This window comes from Aethalodelphis obliquidens, unplaced genomic scaffold (genome assembly GCF_003676395.1).
Source record: "Aethalodelphis obliquidens isolate GAN/ISIS:26980383/991018 unplaced genomic scaffold, ASM367639v1 scaffold3, whole genome shotgun sequence".
NCBI lineage: Eukaryota > Metazoa > Chordata > Mammalia > Artiodactyla > Delphinidae > Aethalodelphis > Aethalodelphis obliquidens.
In genome coordinates this window covers 51,409,035-51,425,912 of record NW_020837947.1, presented here as the reverse complement: position 1 = coordinate 51,425,912, position 16,878 = coordinate 51,409,035, and the positions used below count along the sequence as shown (strand labels likewise).

General features: G+C 42.7%; 1 pseudogene; it reads right to left on the bottom strand.

Moving 5' to 3' along the window:
• The window catches only part of LOC113613100 (60S acidic ribosomal protein P1 pseudogene), a 251,948-nt pseudogene that overhangs the window by 116,485 nt on the left and 118,585 nt on the right, over positions 1–16,878 (bottom strand).

Sequence of the window (16,878 nt, the reverse complement as noted above, 5' to 3'; positions counted from 1 at the left end):
TCTCCACTCATAACCCAAACAGCCTAGCAGCTCGGCTTCACAGGCGCATTAGAGGAAATGCTGTGAATAGTTAACTTTTTTTCCGATGACACTTAATTTCCAGATCATGACTGCCTCTGCCCTGAAGCTGTGTATGCATTGTGTCAGACTCAGGACGGTAGCAAAAGACGAGATAAAGATCTTCAAGCCTTCACCTCCACTCTCCCCCAGCTCCTGGGCAGAGCTTGCTAATCCAGGAGGGCTGCCTGCCCTCAGAAGCTGGAGTCCCTGGGTGGGCAGTTGACGCCACACCATGGCCCACTCCCTCCCTTCTCTCCCCATAGTAACCACTGCTCCACAAGTTTAAGGCAGGTAAGTGGCTCATAAATTGTTCGGTAAAGGGTAGCTGTTAAGATTACTAATAGCATACTATGTGCTGTGGGGTATTCAAGGGAAATATGACCCAACTCGCCTTAGAGACACTTAAGATCTATCCATCCATCCGGGTGAATAGTGTTTCTTAGGTTCTAATATAGAACCTTAAATCTGACAAGACCTCAGGAAAGCAAAGGTCAAGTCCTCTGCCTTTCAGCAGGAAAAATATCTTTAGTTTACATATGAAGCCCTTGAGGCTTGGACGGGTTATAATTTTCTCAAGGTCACACATTTGGCTGGGGCAAGAACCAGGTCTTCCCCGGCCTTAATGTTGTCTCCTTAAGACGACATTCATGTGCTTTCTTCAGAAAGTAGCCTTTGCCTTCTAAAAGTGTCGAGTACAACGCTGTGAAAATTGATAATTCTATTGTTTTTACTCCCTTAAGATATTTGGGTCATCTCGGACTGAGGCGAATTAAACCCCCAGAGCTGTGTCTCCAAACCAGCAGCAAAGAGGCTGAAGTAGACACCATCTATCCCGAGAGGACAGATGTACCCTTAAGAGGGAGGGAAGAAAATGTAATAAACAGTGTAACGGCCACGTGACAACAAAGGAAAGATCTTGAACGTACTAACAGCATTTTCTTTAAAAAAAAAAATGTGGCAAGGTGGGAAAAGGAAGAAGCAGGATGTGGTCTCAAAGAATGTAACTATAGAGACATGCTGATTAAGACATGTGGGTAGCTGCATGAAATCAATGTAAAAGAAATACCTGAGGGCTTCCCTGGTGGCGCAGTGGTTGAGAATCTGCCTGCTAATGGGGAGGACACGGGTTCGAGCCCTGGTCTGGGAAGATCCTACATGCCGCGGAGCAACTAGGCCCGTTAGCCACAACTACTGAGCCTGTGCGTCTGGAGCCCGTGCTCCACAACAAGAGAGGCCAAGGTAGTGAGAGGCCTGCGCACTGCGACGAAGAGTGGCCCCCGCTCAACACAACTAGAGAAAGCCCTCGCACAGAAATGAAGACCCAACACATCCAAAAATAAATAATTAAATAAATAAAAATTTTAAAATAAAATAAAATGCTTTATTTAAAAAAAAGAAATACCTGATCAGGGGCTTCCCTGGGGGCGCAGTGGTTAAGAACCCACCTGCCAATGCAGGGGACACGGGTTTGAGCCCTGGTCTGGGTAGATCCCACATGCCACAGAGCGACTAAGCCTATGCACCACAACTACTGAAGCCCACGTGCCTAGAGCCTGTGCTCCGCAACAAGAGAAGTCACCGCAATGAGAAGCCCAGGCATCTCAACGAAGAGTAGCCCCTGCTCGCCGCAACTAGAGAAAGCCCACGCACAGCAACAAAGACCCAATGCAGCCAAAAATGAAAGGAAGGAAAGGAAGGAAGGAAGGAAGACCTGATCAGGTTAGACTCTGCCACTACAAGGAATTAGAGAAGATGAAAATCCTTCCTTCCTTCCTTTTGGTCTCTGGCTCTCAAGAAGGTACTGTCTCTGTCTCTGTCTCTGTCTCTGTCTCTCTCTCTCTCTCTCTCACACACTCACACACACACACACACACACACACACACACACACAGAGGGGTAAATATTGTGAATGCAGAACAAACTACCAATCAAAGGTCATAAACATCCTATTTCAAGTTTTTCTGCAACTCCAGTACTTGAGATGGTTTATTTGAAGAGCTTTCAAATGCTACAGGCTACAAAAGCCTCTGGATCTACTTCTTGCCTTTAAACTCAGTTGAAAAGTACCTTTCTTCCTCCCCTGTCTCTCTGAGATGGAAGTCTGTGCTATCATCAGTAGTTCTAAGATGGTGACAGTGGAGTGCTCTTCAGCTGACCAGTAACTTAAATCCACCAACTGGACTCCTGGTGGTGAAAACACCACCTCAGGGATCAGCCTTTGTGGTGGCTCAGAAAAATTCAGATCAGTGTTGGCCATACTGCCCTTGACCCTCTAATGGCATCATTCTTCCCACACTCTTTTCAGATCCATCTTTTTGTTTTCTTTTAATTAGTAGACATTTTTTCTAAAACAGTTTTAGGTTTATAGAAAAATTGAGCAGAAAGTACAGGGTTCCCATATACCCCCTCCTGCTCTCTCAGTTCCCCTATTATTAACATCTTGCATTAGTGTACGTTGGTTACAGTTGATAAGCAAATATTGATATGTTATTATTAACTACAGTCCATAGTTTACATTAGGGTTCACTCTTTGTGTTGTACATCATGTGGGTTTCAACAAATGTATAATGTCTTGTATCCACTGTTTCAGTATCACGCAGAGTAGATTCACTGCCTGAAAAATCCCCTAATCTCTACCTAGTCATCACTTCCTCCCCTACCAACCTGCCAACCGCTAATCTTTTTATTATCTCCAGAATATTGCCTTTTCCAGAATGTTACATAGTTGGAATCATACAGTAATCTTGCCAACCGCTAACCGCTAATCTTTTTATTATCTCCAGAATATTGCCTTTTCCAGAATGTTACATAGTTGGAATCATACAGTACGCGTGCATTTCAGCCTGGCTTCTTTCACCTAGCAATATACATTTAAGGTTCCTCCATTTCTCTTCACGGCTTGATAGCGCAGTTCTCTATAGCGCTGAATAATATTCTACTGTCTGGATGTCTCACAGTTTATGTATTCACCTACAGAAAAACATCTTGGTTGCTTCCGAATTTTGGCAATTATGAATAAAGCTGCTGTAAACATCCTTGGGCAGGTTTTTGTGTGAACATAATTTTTTAACTCCTTTGGGTAAATACCAAGGAGCATAACTGCTGGATCGTGGGGTACGAGTGTGTTTAGTTTTGGAAGAAACTGCCAAGTTGTTTTCCAAAGTGGCTCTACCATTTTGCATTCCCACCAGCAATGAGTGAGAGTTCCTACACATCCTTGCCAGCATTGGTATTGTCAGTGTTTTGGATTTTAACCATTCTTTTAGATGTGCATTCTTTTAGATCTTGTTGTTTTAATACGCAACTCCCTAATGATATTTTCATATGCTCATTTGCCATCTGTACATCTTCTTTGGGGAAGTGTCTGCTCAAATCTTTTACCCACTTTTCAATTGGTTGTTTGTGTCCTTATTGCTGAGTTTTAAGAGTTCTTTATATATTTGGGGTTTTTTTTGTTTTTCGGTTTCTTCTAAATTAACACTTTTGCTCTTATTATTTTTTATATTTATTTATTATCTTTTTATTTATTTTGGCTGCACGGGGTCTTAGTTGTGGCATGCATGCCAGATCTAGTTCCCCAACCAGGGATCAAACCTGGGCCCCCTGCATTGGGAGCGTGGAGTCTTACCCACTGGAGCACCAGGTAAGTCCTAAGAGTTCTTTATATATTGTGGATACTAGTCCTTTATCAGATGTGTCTTTTGTAAATATTTTCTCCAAGCCTGTAAATATTTTCTCCCAGCCTGTGGCTTGTCTTTTCATTCTCCTAAAGATCCATCTGTTTTTCTAAATCAATGTGTTCTCTCTCCTTAGCCACCCTGTCTCCTTGACAAAGTCTTCTCTTTGTCAAGAGAAGAAAACTTCTCTTGAAAACTGGAGAAAAGTACAGTTCTATATCAAAACTCCCGAGGTCCTATGAAGGAAGTCAAACAAACCCAAGAGTCCTGAAACAACCTGACAATCTGAGTCCTAAGGAGAATCAACTCCTAACAGCCACAGAACTGAGCCCAGGAAATAAAACCTGCTCCTGCCTCCGTAGCACCTAGGATGGAGCATTGTAAAAGAATCTGGATGCAGTTTGCAGATTTTTAACTGCCCGAGAGAGAAAGAGAGAGAGAACACTCCAATGAGCACACGACTAGCTGACCCTCATCAGCCCATGAACACTGAGTGCAAAAAGAAGGAATAAATCAAATCTAAGAGAGTTAAAAACGGATACGGTTACATCTTAATGATAAGTTCATTATTTTCCACATTGGCTGAGCTCTGGACTCTATCAAATAAATTGATGGTACTATCTAATGCAACCCAGACCACTGGAAGGGGTTCCATGGGCAGGATCACATGTGCACATAAGTGCAAGGGTTCAGAAAGACCAAGAAAGTAATCTAAATAACAGAGGTCCAAGAAGTGGTGATTCCAAAGAGAAGCCTGAAATATCTTCTCCAAACTTTACAGTCTCACATTTGCCCTGATTACCCTGTGGAAACAGGATGAACTCGTTGGGTAGGTTTTACCCATTTGTTGGTTTTTTTACTATTGCCAAACATAAGTCCCAGGAATTGTGGTTTGTTTTTCTTTTTGCGGTATGTGGGCCTCTCACTGTTGTGGCCTCTACCGTTGCGGAGCACAGGCTCCGGACGCGCAGGCCCAGCGGCCATGGCTCACGGGCCCAGCCGCTCTGCGGCATGTGGACCCTCCCGGACAGGGGCACGAACCCGCGTCCCCTGCATCAGCAGGCGGACTCTCAAGCACTGCGCCACCAGGGAAGCCCCCAGGAATTGTGTTTTGATCACTTACTCTCTTGCCTTTTCCAGGCTCTCTTGATTAGGCACCATGGAATGGGAAAAAATAACCCCTTTTACAGTTTAAGAAGAGGCACCTATAAAATCAGCTGTAATGGAGCCACTCTCACTGGGCCACGGGCTGGGCAAGAAAGGCCAAGAAGAGTCACCTAAAAGGTGAATTGGGGCTTCCCTGGTGGTGCAGTGGTTGGGAGTCCACCTGCTGATGCAGGGGATGAGGGTTCGTGCCCCGGTCCAGGAAGATCCCACTTAAAAAAAAAAAAAAAAAAAAAAAGGTGAACTGTCCCCCACCAGCGTAATTCAAAATAAAATTAAACTACAAAATAAATGTCAGAGTTAAAATTTTTCTATTTCTTATGATGACTACATCAACACTTTTTTATTTGTATATCAAATAATATATACTTTCCAAAATCTCTCTCTCTTTCTCTCTGCTGCCGCTGCTGGTGACCTCATCACAGGTTGTGTAGCTGACTTGAATGATCCCACATGATAGGGTCCAGCTACGCCCTGGGTTCCATTGGACAACTACCCCAAACCCAAGAATGGTCCAGCCCAGTCCTGGGATCGTCAAAAAGTCCTGAAGAAGATCACTTATTGACAGACATCATTAATTCTTAGCTACTTTTTATGGTCTGCCCTACCTTTTCTATCACAAACTAAATCAACGTACTGTGGTGACATGGTGTTTAATTTGATGGTGGCTGAGGAAGGAAGGGTATTTCAAAGCCCCGTAGGGTTTTCTTTGCCTGTTACTAGACGTTTCTTCCAGGTAGCTGACAATAAAACATTTATATCTATGTATTAGTAAATACTACTGAATTGTCACGTGTTCTGGCTTCTTTGCCATTTGACCAGTAGAATGTGAAATTTTACACAATGGTTTTTTGTTTGTCTGTTTGTTTTCCGGCTGCGCTGCACAGCTTGTGGGATCTCAGTTCCCCAACCAGGGACTGAACATGGGCCACAGCAGGGAAAGCCCAGCATCCTAACCAGAAGGCCACCAGGGAACTCCCAGTAAAACGTGAAATTTTAAAAAGATCAACTTTTGGACACTTTCAGGATTGGGAAATACTAATTTTCTATCCAACCTTGAGATTTCTTTTTTCTGGCAAGATTTAACCTTCAAATTGCTTTTCCAATTAATCTGACTGCTTTCTTCTCCTTCCTTCTCTTATCCTGTTCACAGTTCTCACAGGGAGGGCTGACAATCTCCTATCTTGGGAGCCGTGAGCCATTCACACTCCAGGCCTCTCAGTCATCCCAGGGGGTGATCAATGCATGGCTCTCTCTTCCTTCAGAGAATTTGAAGGTAAAATACAATCTATATTAGCACAGGAGAGGTGGGTATTTCTCTCCCTGGAGGTCCTTTCAGAAATAATTCTCTTGCCTAACAAACAGGTTGGTTCAGGCACTGCCCTGCCTAAATTCTGAGCAAGACAAGTTAGGAGACTTCTTTCTTTCTTTCTTTCTTTTTTTTTAGGAGACTTCTTTCTGCCTGACGGATCTTTTACTGACAATTAGGGACAATTTTGTTTAAATTCAGAATGCAAGGTGACTCCCGCATCACAGATGACCAACCGCACATCACTCACCTCAAGGAAAAACCCTTCAGCTTATTCTTCCCAAGGTTAGAGAATATATTCACGACCACCACTAGCATCGCTGAAGAAGGGATCAATTGTACCCAAAACTATAGGGAAATGATATCGCTTACATGTGGAATCTAAATAAAGGGTACAGAACTTCCCTGATGGTACAGTGGTTAAGACTCCATGCTTCAAATGTAGGGAGTACAGGTTTGATCCCTGGTCGGGGAAGTTCCGCATGCTACACGGTGTGGCCAAAAACAAAACAAAAAAAAGGGTACAAATGAACTTACCTACAAAACGGAAATAGAGTTACAGATGTAGAAAACAAACTTTTGGCTACCAGGGGATGAGGGGGAGGATTAATTGGGAGATTGGGATTGACATATACACACTACTATATATAAAATAGATAACTAATAAGGACCTATTATATAGCACAGGGAACTCTACTCAGTACCCTGTAATGCCTATATGGGAAAAGAATCTAAAAAAGAGTGGATACATGTATATGTATAACTGATTCATTCTGCGATACACCTGAAATTAACACAACATTGTAAATCAACTATATTCCAATAAAAATTTAAAAAAAAACTATAGGGCAAACTAATCAGACTTAGCATAAGATGAATCTAATTCTCACTTTTATCAACGTGCTTACTCAAGTTCTGATTGTTGCGACAAAGTAATTACGTAGTGAAGGAGCTATTTATTCCAGCTGACATTCTAATAAAGCAGTATCAGGGAGCTAATCTCCCAACGTTATTGGGTAAAGAATTTCAAATTGAAGCAAAATTATAAATAAATGTCTCACTGCTCTTACATAGTTTGGATATACTAAAATTAATGGCTAGGATCTGGTGGTGCAATTAATTTTGATATAAGGCCCAGTGTAGGGCATGGTAAACAGTACAGACTGGTAGCTCTAGGACTTAGAGCCTGAGGCTAGACCATAGTGCCCAGACATATCTCCTAGCTAACTTCCTCCAAATCTTCTGGAATATAGCTGAATGATGCAAAAGTGTCCACTGCACCTGTGCTTAGAGGATAAAGGGGTTCTTCTTCAGGCTGAGGAATTTAAAGGAATGCTAAACGCATGCAAATTCCACCCTAAATACTGGGACTAGCTAATCACTGCAGCAAAGGTAAGAATTCGGGCATTCATTCAAAGGAAAGCTTACGGTTTCTAGAACAGAGATAATGTTACAAAACCACCACAGACCCCACCACAAGCTCAAATGTAATTTTGTATAAAATGTAATTTATGCATAAAATGTTGACTTTTCATATGTATTTGTGTTTTCACAAGGATTTGGGAGCTGTTCAAGTACAGCTCTGAGATTGTTTTCAACAGCATTTTTTGCTGTCCCCTTGTACCACATCAAAGCAACTGAAACTCTATATTTAATTTTAAGAAAGCATTCTAAAATGTCCAAGTTCTTAAGCCCCAAAGGAGAACAAGGCAAAGCTAAGCCCTTCACAAACAGTAACAGAAATGATCTCATTAAGCATCATTGTCCAAACACGTCCGCTCTTCAAACAGACCAGGTAGTGAAAGATTGAATAAAGGTGCTGGTTTCTATTTTATCTCCACCTAAAGGTTTCTGTCTTAGGCTGAAACTGAAGCTTATGTTCTTCACAGAGTTCACTTGTTTTAGAAGGAAAGGAAAACATTCCAAACAAATTACTCTAAAAACTAAAAATTATGGTTTAAATAATGCTATCTCCATCGGCCATAGCCTGAAATACAAAATCAGCGACACAGAAAGACCCTTCAAATGTTCACACTGATTTTCTCCCCTAATTTTGGTTTCCCTGCCGTACCCTCTCCACCCCTACTCCTGCCTCTTCATTTAGGGCAACACAAACACTCTCTGTTCACAGCAGTTGTTTCTGGGGAAAACAAACCTCTATGTCACTTAACCCATTAGGAGCTAGTTAGTAATTTGTGTGAATGATTCAATTCAACAAATATTTTGTGCATCTACTAGGGATACATCAGTGAAATAAGCAATCATAAAGAATCTCTACCCTTGGGAAGCTTACATTCCAGTGGGGAAAACAAACAATAAACATTGTAAACAGTAACTATTCAGTATGTTTGAAGGTATTAAATAGAATGGACAGGGTAGGCGTCGTTGAGAAGCTGGGGGAGTTCGCAGAGTGGACACCACATCGCAGGGAAGAGCTTTCTAGGCTGAGGGAAGAGCTGGAGCGAATGTCGGGGGGCTGGAGCAAAGCCAGAATATTCAAGGAACCAGTGAACGTCCACTGTGGCTGGGGTAGGGTGAGCAGAGAGATGCTCAGAGAGGTGGATGGGGAGTATATTAGAGAAGGATGGCAGAATGTGTCATTCCAAAACATGCCTCTTCGGCATAAGGATTATTTTCAGCTGATTATTTTGAGAAAGAGCAGACACAGGAGAAGCTCAGAAAATAGAGTTGAAGTTCCCCTTACATAAGGGAAATTTACATGGAGAAAGAAAATTTCCCTGTGTAAGGGTGTGTCCCTTTCTGTACCAGGAAGAGAAGGTTCACTAAATCACAGTAGACTCTTGTCAATGGAGAAAGCATCACAGAAAACTTCACAGCAAAGCTTACCCTGTTGACCGTGCTTTCCCTGGTAACTTCCTCATAACCAACCTCCCCATAGATAGTATTTAAGCCGGAGTTCGAAGCCCCACAGGGAGTTCCTCATTTTTCCCTGGGTGTCTCCCATGCTTCCGTGAGGTAGATATGTTGATAAACTTCTCTTTGTTTCCTCTCTTGTTAATCTGTCTTTTGTTATAGGGGCCTCAGCTGAGAACAAAGAAAGGTAGAAGGAAAAATTTTTTTCTCCCCTACATAAGGACTCTGATTTCTCCTTCTTAAAGGAGACAAGACGGTCTTAGAAAGGTGACACACATCTCACAGCAGAGCCTTGACGGCCAGTGTTCTTGTCCCATGTCTTCCAACATCAGAAGATGAGGCATGGTTTAATTTTTCTAACGTGCATAAGTCACCCTGCAAATCTCCATTTATTGGTGTCTTTCATCCATAACATTTAACTTGGAATTGTTTTCCAGTGATAGCTCTTTCTTTTTATTTGCAGAAAAGATCTTCACTTTGGAACTTCTTGCCCTCAGATGAACATTGTAAACTTTACCTTTCTGCTGGCTACACAACTGTTGGCTCATAAAAATGTCGTTTGCTTTTAGTTCAGACATAAAACTTCCTTCTCCAGGCACACTTTCATCACAATTGTGAACTTTACCAACTAAGACATTTTATCGCTTTCCAGTTCTCAGTCTCCAACCCTCCACCTTCCACTCTTACTCCTCAGACCTCTTTTCTGTGCCATCTTAAAAGGGCAATTATCTCCCCATTATTCAGAGATGGGTTATCCATCTTGTGGCTCATTTATACCCTTTGCTCATTAACTTCTTTTCCTGTTTTAGTCATTTCAAATTATCATTACTAGAGAAAAGCTAGAGATAACATTTTATAAAACACATTTACCTACATATGATAGAGACAATGCCATTATTTTACCAAATCTCATTTTATCTTTCTCTTACTGGGCACTTGGGAAACTACATTTTTCAGCATACCTTGCTGTTCTTTGGGGCCATGTGACTCAGTACTGGCTGGTAGGGAATGGATGGAAGTGACATAAACCACTCCTACATCTGAACATTAGCAATATACCATGCAGTCCTGCATCCTTTCTTCCCTTTCTTCAATAATCTTGGAGGCCACATGTTCAGGCTGTATCAGAAGATGATGAAAATAATGATCTCAGGGTTTTCAGAAGGAGGGGAACCTCCACTGATTCACATCTGAATCCACTTTGGTTGCTCTAAGCCACTGAGTTTCAGGGGTTGTTTCTGTAACAATCTACAGACTCTAGATTCTATAACAATCTATCACCATAATCTATCTTATTCAATTCTTGTTTCACTTTCCCATCTCCCCTGAAAACATTTCACAGATGGGGAAACCAGGGCTCAGTTATGCCTGTGGTCTGGCTAAGCTCACACAGCTAGTAAATGAGGCAGCCAGCCCTTGGTCTTCTCTACACCAGAACTACTCTGTTTCTGGGGTTCTCAGTGTACACTTTCTGCTCTTTGTCATGTAGGGAAGGGAAAAGAATCTTTTTCCCTCTACCCTACTAGGATCTCTGCATGGGGCCCTGCAAATTAGACTGACAAGAGACAGACTAACAAGAGGAAAAATAAACACAGAAGTTGATGAGTAGCTCAAAGAGGTGGTTAGAACTTGCGCTTATAGAACATCTTAGCAAAAGAACAAAAAATTTTTAGAGCTTTGACAAGACAAAGGAAAAGGACTTTGAGTTTCTAAGGCAGCAGATTGTAAGAAAGTAAACATATGGGGAAACTAATGGAAGATAAGAGTCAGTCAGGTTTATTATGTAGATTCCTCTGGTGCCATCTCTGGGCTGGTAAGGGTCTAGAGTTGTCTCCAGTAGTTATCTTCTGTCGTTCTTGGTAGAAAGGGGAGGGGCACAACTTTACAAATGTATGTCCTGCTTTTAGGTAAATAGAGGGAGGGCAGAGAGCTCTTCTTTTTTTTGGCAGTACGCGGGCCTCTCACTGTTGTGGCCTCTCCCGTTGCGGAGCACAGGCTCCGGATGCGCAGGCTCAGCGGCCATGGCTCATGGGCCCAGCTGCTCTGCGGCATGTGGGATCCTCCTGGACCGGGGCACGAACCTGTGTCCCCTGCATCGGCAGGCGGGCTCTCAACCACTGTGCCACCAGGGAAGCCCAGAGAGCTCTTCTTGTATCTCTGTTCTCTCAATTGCCTTTAGCTCAAAATAACCCTTATTCCAAAGTGGTACATTTGGGGGTGGGCTACAACTTTCATTGGGTCATTCACCCCAAAGTATCCTACACTTAATCTCTTCAGAATGGTCATTTATTCCTAACCACCATAGCTCTATTAATATGCAAGGAGAGAGGGAACAGACACACTGCAGATGTGACCTACTGGGGAATAATGGCAGACCTCTCTGATGTTTAGCTTATATAACCAAAATAGCCACTAGTTTCATGCTTCCAACCAATAAGGCAAAACAAACAAAAAGCCATGTATCACAACAGATACCACAAGGACGGACCCAAGCAAAAGTCACCAGGTGCTATGAAAAGGGTCTGAAGCAAACCTTCATAATTCAGGCTTCTTCTCCTGTGCCATGTTGTGAGGAACCTCTACACCATCTATTCATTCTGCAGCCACATCGCCACTTATAAATAATGATACCTCCCAAAAGACATGGCAAACATAATTCTACATTTATGGGTTTGTGTGTATATGGCCAGACTTTAGAGATAACTCTGCAAACATCCTTATATCTAGAGTTTCCTCTCTATATCAACGCACCACCATCTACCCAGTTATCAGAGCCAGGAATCCAAGTGTCATCCCTGAGTCATCTGTTTCCTTCACCCAACATCAAGTCCAATCATTCTTCCTCCAAAATAACCCTCATCCCTGACTTCTATCCATCTTCAATGTCACCTCATCTCTTACCTGAATTAATGGAGAAACCTTGTAACTGGTCTCCCAGCTTCCACTTGAAATCTCCATTAGCCAAATCTCCTCAGCAAAAGTGATCTAAAAACATAAATCAGATCATTTCACCCTTCCACCTAAATCTTTAAAATGATTTATTATTGCACTTAGAATAGAATCTAAACTCTTCTCTATGGCCTTCGAGATTCTGCAAGACCTGGGTCCTGCCTATTTCTCTGGCCTCATGTCACAGAGTTCTCCCTACTCCCCACTCTCTATTCACTGTCCTTCCAACAGCTCTGTCTCACCTTTGCCTTGAGATCTGCTCTTGCCTCTGCCTGGAATGCTTTTGATTTTTAGACATCACCTCTCCAGGGAGTCCACGCTGACCACCTACATGAAGAAGGTCCCTCCCCCATTATTCTCTACTACGGCATTCAACCTCTTCAGGAAACTCATCACAGCCTGCAGTGATCTTATCCATCTTCTGTTTACTTGTCTGTTTTCCCCACCAGAAAGTTATGTTCATAAAGGTAAGATAATAGCTAATACTTTCTTTGTGCCAAGCACTGTCCTAAGTGCTTTATATATGCAAGCATAGCCTGCCAAGTATCTCCCAGAAACAACACCTTTTGTTTTTTAATACCCAAACTTCATAGAATGTATGTATTTCTCAATAGAGTTTGTCTATTTTAAGCTGGTATTAAATTTTATATCTTTGTCTCCAAAAATGTAATACATGTTAGCAAAACAACATGGAGGAAAGTTTTCCAGTTACCATCCAAATGCAAGTGGTAGAACAGCAGGAACAATCGTAGACATTTTGAAAAGCACAGCAAGTATCCACAGAGGGGAGGTAGTCTTTGGATGTTGCTGACGCTTCCAGTGACCTCAGAGCACCATGCTCAGAGTGAGTCATGCTGTCACTGGCGCTTGTCCTGAATGCATTTACCAGTGCTTTCCATATTGAGCCATTGTGTTTTGCCCAGAGCTGTACAGTGAGTACCAGAAACGTTGAGAAATTTTGGAGAGCATGATGGATAAGGAATTAAAGGAGTAAAAATAGTACTTACAATGGAAGAGATGTTACTATACATAAAGCAACTGTTTTAATTTTCTGGTGATCAATGTTTTAAACATTTTGCACCCTAATGTGACCATTGTTAATAATACCTAGGTGTGTCAAGGAGAAAAAACTTTTTCTCTACTCTCTTAGGTGTTCTCTTGGGGACCTGTAAATTAAACTGACAAAAGACAGATTAGTAAGATAAAAGAAAGATTTTTATTCATGTGTATGTGGGAGTTCACAGAAAAATGTGACTCAAGGAGGTGGTTAGAATAGTTTATATATCATCTTCGTAAAAGATGGGAGGAGTAGAGCAGCACTTTTTGGAGAACAAATGTCTTCTTAGAAGGAGGGGAGAAAGGGCTCTTATACAAACACCATTTTTGAAAAATAAATGTGCCCTCAAGGAGGATAGAAGGAAGGCATGATAGTTTGTGACAATGTCTGTCTGGGTGTGGTACAACTTCTGACTTCTTATCTGTAAGAAGAGAAAATCAGGGTTGCTCCAGGGAGGGAATTTATGACTATTGAATTCTTTTGTGAGGCTCTGCTTTTAGGCAGGTAAGAGAGTTCAGGAACTCAGATGCCTTTGCTTAAAATAATTCTTACGCCAAAGTGGCGTATTTTGGGGTGACCTCTCCTGATCCCTTCAGACGTTTTAGTGTACTTTAGTTATGCCTCAGGAAGTTGGTTGGGGGTTTAGGGTTGATATGTAATGTGTTATAATTTTTCCCTTTAAAGATAATGTGAAATAGAACCCAGGTAGCATCTTCACACAGAACATCTAATTTTCAGATGCAAATTACTAATATTTACTGAGATGTCAGTATTGTGGTGCTGCGAGGACAAAGGACGACCCTGCCTGAAAGAGTGTCAGCCTTACGCCCCCTCCCGGACTCTTAATCGCCCTCCCCACCCTGTTGCGATGTTTACGAAATTCCTGAGCCCACCTGGACGATGTCCACCTGGGCCACAGGACCTGTTCCAAATAAGGAAAGTCATCTGCCCTGACCCACTCCCACCCTATAGAAGGAAGGTATATGTGCCTCGACCAATCAGTAAACAAAATGTTCACCTCGGACCATTCCTTTGTCTTCTGGCTATAAAAACTGATCAATAGCACATGTTTGGGCTCGACTCTCCCAGACTACTAGGAAGTCAGCCCGCTGTTCTGGCAGCGACCCTTCCCTCTAATAAATTCTATCTTCTTTACATTCGGCCTTGTGTCTGCAAATTCTTTTCCAACCCACGTTCGGACCATGACAATATGAACTCATTTCAAGCAAACGTCTATCTTATGTGGTAGGTATTTTTATTCACCTTGCCTCTTTCTGTGCAGCATGTAAAGGTTTAGCAACATGCCCAAGATTCTAATGGAAGTAAGTACATCTGGGACCTGAACCCAGCTATACTCAATCGAAATTCTGCTTTCTTACCCATTACAGAGGCTATAAGGGCCTCTCCCAAGGGAAGGTCTGCATCCATCTAGTTCACCATAGATCCCAATGCCTGACAGGGCTCCGTCCATAGTAGATGATCAATTACTTGTCCCAAATGAATGAATTTATGGATTGAAGGAAACCAGAATGTGTCACCTCTTTGCCATAAAAATTATTTTGAGCTGAAGGCATTTAAGAAGCAGCAAATACAGGAAAAAGGTCTCTCTACCCTTAACAGATGGCACTAGGGGAATCTGCAAACTAACTCCCTCCAGTAGTTTTCTCCCATATATTTACCTTCCCACAGTTTGCCACCCTTGGAAGTCTAAAACCACTTTCTTTTTTCCAGTCATTTCTCTACAAATATATTGTTCTTTATTGAAGATGCTATTATAAACCAGAGTTCTAAGCCACCTCCCTGAGTTACTCTTTCCTTGAGTCTCTCCCTTGTACGAGATATACATGTTAATAAAATTCTGTATTTTCTCTTGTTAATCTGCCTTCTGTTACAAGGGCCTCAGCCAAGAATTTTGAAGGGTAGAGGGACAAGAATTTTTTCCCTCCCTTACAGATGAATGGATGAATGGGTTAAAACAGGTGCCGTAGGGCTTCCCTGGTGGCACAGTGGTTGAGAGTCCGCCTGCCGATGCAGGGGACACGGGTTCGTGTCCCGGTCTGGGAAGATCCCACATGCCGTGGAGCGGCTGGGCCCGTGAGCCATGGCCGCTGAGCCTGCGCATCTGGAGCCTGTGCTCTGCAACGGGAGAGGTCACAACAGTGAGAGGCCCGCGTACCGCAAAAACAAAAACAAAAACAAAATAGGTGCCGTAATAACTGGCCTGTAATCTTCAAACCTGTTCCCGAGGAACTCTTCTAGATTGAAGAAAATCAAAGAGATATGACAACTAAATGCATATGTGTGATCCTGGATTGAAACCTTTTGCTCCAAAGGATGCTATTAGGGCAACCGGTAAAGTCTGAGTGGGGACTGTGGATTAGATGGTATGATTCATGGGACTGATAACGCACCTGAACAACACAAAGATAATTTCAAGGTGGAAACAACTAAGCTACAACTGATGCAGAAAGAGCTCTTATCTGAACTTTCCTTACCATGGCTTCATGAGAGTCCGCTGCCACAGCCCCTCCAAGATTTCCAATCAGAGAAACCTGACCTTGGGCACCGGGACATTCCAAAAGATTGTGTAAACAAGCCTCATCCCAGCCTTCCATCCTTTGAAGCCCTAATCGGCACTAACACCACCCCCCACCCCACCCCCCCGACCCCCACACCCCCCCCACCCCCGCTGTTAAGTTGATACATAAACCTCTACCTTCAGCTGTTCAAGTTGTCTCTTCATCTGAAGGCTCCCACATGCATAAACAAACTTATCCTGTTAATCTGTGTGAGTTAATTCACAGAACACCCCCCCCCTTACCATATAAAATGGTAAAAGAAAATCTTCCTTCCAACGTGATCTATCTCCGTTAAGTTCCTGATTTTGATGGTTGTACTAAGGTTATGTAAGAGAATGTCCTTGCTTGCCAGGAGGAAAATTGGCTTCTATGAACACTTTTGCCATGATATCTACAGGAGTTTTTTTGTTTTTAAGTTATGAGATGAATAAAGTCTGTACTCCCTTACAAGGGAGATGGGGAAGATATATGGCAGCAGAGGGATGAGTGATGATGGCCACATATATCAAGGCTATAACCATACCTGTTAACACAGGCCAGAGTTGGTGGAACCCAGGGAACTTCCTCAAGGATCAGACCCCCCAGAAGGCCACGTGGTAAATGAATCAGGAGAGGTGCAAAGGGTAGAACTTTGAGTGATTCTTACTCTTTTTTTTTTTTTTTTGGCTATGCCCTCGGCAGTGAAAGCACAGAGTCCTAACCACTGGACCTCCAGGGAGTTCCCTGAGTGATTCTTATTCTTGTGCACATTTGAGTGCCTTGGCCCTCACACTGCAGGCCCTAACCATCACCTTAGGCGCCCCCCTAGAGCCCACCTGGGCTCCCTAGAGTGAGACAGACGGTAACACAGGGCTGAGTGAGTGGGTTCAGAACATGCCGCCCCAAAATATGCCAATTTGACTTTTTGATTATTTTGAGCTAAAGGTACTTGAAAAACAGTAGGTGTGAGAAAGGCACTCTGACCTGCCCTTTTCTTCCTGAGGACAGAAGACAAAACTCCTATATGAAACACACCCTCCCTGAACCTGGAGACAGCAAGGGGAGGCCAAGAAGCATTCGTGCAAGGAAACCTTGTTAAAATAACCTTTATCTTCCTTTAGTCTCCACGTATATTTTAGTTACTTTCTCATAAATACCACTCTTTGCTCCACCTAATATATAGAACACTTAGGCCTAACTGCTTTGGGGGTTTTCATTTCCCTGTGAAGG